The sequence below is a fragment of the Nuphar pumila genome, chromosome 6, assembly GCF_984573655.1.
Source record: "Nuphar pumila chromosome 6, dmNupPumi1.hap1.1, whole genome shotgun sequence".
Taxonomy (NCBI): Eukaryota; Viridiplantae; Streptophyta; class Magnoliopsida; order Nymphaeales; family Nymphaeaceae; genus Nuphar; species Nuphar pumila.
The window spans coordinates 8,525,473-8,529,334 of record NC_143254.1 but is presented as its reverse complement, the minus strand read 5'-3'; positions in this window follow the sequence as shown (position 1 = coordinate 8,529,334).

Here is a 3,862-nt window from a genome sequence, read left to right as displayed (position 1 = left end):
TTTTTGTATGATCCTTTTGTTTCTCTAGACTAGTAGAGACCTTGACTAGATGAATTTCCACCTCTTATGGAATGGGTCAATGTCTCGGTCCAAGTTCTCAAACTGAGAGATCCATGAATCAGAAACCTAATGCATATAGATACAAATGGTTCAATGGGAGCAAGAATTTCTTGGAGCATTTAGAACATTTGATTTCTGAACAGAAGAACCATCAGGGAAGATCTCTCAAATGATTTCAATATTGGATCTTAATCAACTATAGGGTACCCCATTCTCTAAGGTTACTGCATTTATCCAAGTGATCAACAAACAGCAAAAATCGTGCTTTTGCCTTCCTCTACCTCTATAGCTGGGGACCAAAGCCCTTATTTTATATTGAGTAGCAGTATTTGCATGGGCAGTTGTCCTACTTATCCCTTGTTTAGATGTTTCTATAAATAGTTCCCTGTTATTTACATTTATTTTAAATAGCAAGCTTTATGTTTGATTGTTTCATTTTCATTTTTAATATGTTTTTATGAATATAAAGAGGAGGCACTTTTAAAAAAACAAAATAAGAGGGAACTTTTTTCTTTATTACTACTTATTTTCTTTCATTCCACCACCAACACTATCAGCGCTGCCGCCGCCACCACCACCACCACTACTACTACTACCACCACTTCGGTAGTCTTCACCGCCATCATTACCACCACCAGGACAATTGAACTTATCGTAGCTTCTAGATTTTGTGAATTAACATTGAAATTATCACCAACCGTTGTGATTATTCAAAATGCCAAATAAAATATGTTGAAGTTCGGATGCACTTTGAAAAACATATAATTTGCCATAATTTAGGATAGTGCACGGAAATTAGTGCCAACATTTGGGCTACCTTAGGGGGCATTTGGACTAAACCTGGTTCTTAGCAAACCTGGCTTGCCAAAATCTAGGCTTTTCACATGTTTGGATTACAAAATTCAGGTTTTTGGTCATTAAAAGCTTAAATAATAATAATAATAATAATGCCGGCCATTTTTCGACTAGCCATCAGCTGGGAAATGCTCAGGATGGTGCCACCCTTGCTGGGCAACATCCAGCCAATGAGTGGCCGAAAAATGGTTGGAGTGTAAAAATAAAATAAAATAAAAATCCGAACATTTTTTGGCCGATGGTGACTGGAAAATGGTCGGTGAAAATAAAAAAATGAAAACAAAAATCATCTTGTCGCCCGGCATGGGTAACACCATCCCACACATTTCCAAGCTAGTGGCTGGCCAATAAATAGCTGGATTAGCATGCTTTTTTTAAATACCTTTCCGGCCAAGCACCAGTCGGACAGGTGCTGCGCCCATCGAGCAGTACTAGTCTGGTCATTTTTCGACTGGTGCCCAATAAAAAATGGCCGAACTGCACTCGGGTAGGGCTGTTGGGGTTGGGATAATCCCTCCCGCAATAAACTGGGTTTCCAACTCAGGGGGAGGGGTTTTTTCACCTAGTTAGATTTTGGCAAAAACCCAGTTTTCAAACTTGGTTATGGTGTCAACCAAACACACAAAAAGCCTCTGTTTTTTGCTCAAAACCCAGTTTATACCCAGAACCCAGTTTTAAACTGGGTTTAGGGTGTCATCCAAACAGTACCTTATTGAGCCAAGCCTAGGCCCACATTGAAACATAAATTTTCAAAAGCTAAAACATTTGTAGCGTGTGCATCAAAGACATTTTTATATACTTTGGTATAAACTATTACGTGCCTATTATCAACATCAACCTCAGAAAATTTGAATTTCATAGGGTGTGTTTGATTGCCTTAGATCTCATATCTGTGGTGATTTAAGATCCTAAAATACATGGATCATTGGCTCGACAGCACCATTCCCCATGGGGTGACACATCGTGTATTTAGGGTCCTTTGGAGGATCTCATAACCGAGTATTTGAGACCATTTGTTTGCAAAACTAGGGATTTGGCACGAGCCCAATGTCGGATCTGACTATGATTCTCACCTATAAAATTTTGCTCATATTCTCAACCCATTACAAATGTGAGACACTTCACTGTACAAGAAATGGGTAAATATTGGCTACTAATGAAGGTACAAAACTAATGAGCTAGAAATCATAGGTGCAAGTTGTATTGACTCAATCTAACCACATAGATGTGTTCAACATGGTTTTTTTTGCTAAGGATCAAGTCTTGGATTGCGCTTTTCTGATGTAAAACTGTGATCTTTTGAATTATGAAATTTGGCACATTGTGAACCATTGATTTTTGGACCCCTTTAAAAACCTAATTATTTGTTATAATCACATGATTCAAAATAAGTTTCTTACTAAACAAACCATGTACATCACATCCGTAATATTTGATCTACAAAAAATTGAAAATTTTAGAAGAAAAAAAGTGATTTATACTCATTAGTTTTGTACCTTCATTAGTAGCCAATAGTTACCCATAAAAAATTCAAACAATAACTATTTTTTCATGAAGGAGGAGAAACCAACCCTCAAGTAAGAGACTTGGTCATGCTAGACTTATACCGCCAAACCTATGGTCACTTCTCTGGCAGCATAAAACCCAACGCACCTCTCATCCCCAAAGAGTCACATTGCTTCGGCTTAATGCGCAAGGGGTTGACTCCCGTGGGATTTGAATCCAGACCACCCGTTTAGTGGCCTATGCCCATCTCATTATGCTAAACCCTTTTGGGGCCTCACAATGACTATTTAATGTCTCATTTTATAACATTGTTTAAAATAGCACAATTGACATTTCACGTTTGGCGTAACTCATAGTTAGGGCTGATAAACAAGCCAAATGAACCGAACATGGGTGTTCAAACTTGACTCATTTTTTGTGACAAGCTAAAATGAGCTCAAGCTCACACTGCAAGAAAAATGTTATTTTGCGACAAAAAATTGTGACGAAAATAATCCATCGCAAAGTTGCGATAGAAATAATCCGTCGCAAAGTTGTGACGGATTAGCGAGAGAAAACTATCCATTCCTAAAATTGAAATTAGTTGCGGAATTAGCGATGAAAAAATTATGTCGCAAATTTGCGACGAAAAAATTCTCTCTCACACTCCATCGCAACTTCGCGACAGATGAGTGACACTATTTTTTCGTCGCTACTCCATCGCAAATTGGCGACGATGTTTGCGATAATTTTTTTCGCTAATTTATCGCTAAATTTCCTGTAAAACCCTAATGCGAGCCCCTTTTCTTTTCTCTTTCTGTTTCATTCATCGCACACATACATCTTTTTCTCACCCCGTTGCTCGTCCTCCCTTCTCCCCCTTTCGGCGACCGCCTCCCTCTCCGGCAGCTTCGTCGGCACCACCTTGTTCGTCTGCCGACACCACCTTTCTTCTCTCTCCTTCCCTCTTGCTCGTATGTCGACGCCGACATCGGTGACCTTCTCCCCCAGGTATGCCTCCTCCATTCCCTTCTTCTTTCCCCTCATCTCTCTCTCTCTCTCTCTCTCTCTCTCTCTCTCTCTCTATCACCCAGTGAAAGACCCCCCCCCCCTTTTTTTCTTCTTGGTCTGGCAATGGCCCCTGTCCCTCTTTTATTTTCGGCAGAAGTCGATGCCTCTGCCCCTCTTTTTATTCCCGGCAGGGGCCGATGACCCTGCCCTTCTTTTATTTTTGGCAGAGGTCGATGCCCCTGCCCCTCTTTTATTTTCAATAGAGGCTGATGCTTATGCCCCTCTCTTTCCCCCGTCCTTTCTCACCTTGCTCGCTCGATGTAACCTCAGGCTCTGCCTCACTCCGCAGTTGACCCACGACCGGATCCCCTTCGCCGGTGAGTCTGCAGGTATACTGCTTCTCTCTCTCTGACAGGCAGTGGCAGAGCCCCTGCCGCCTCTTGATGAGTTG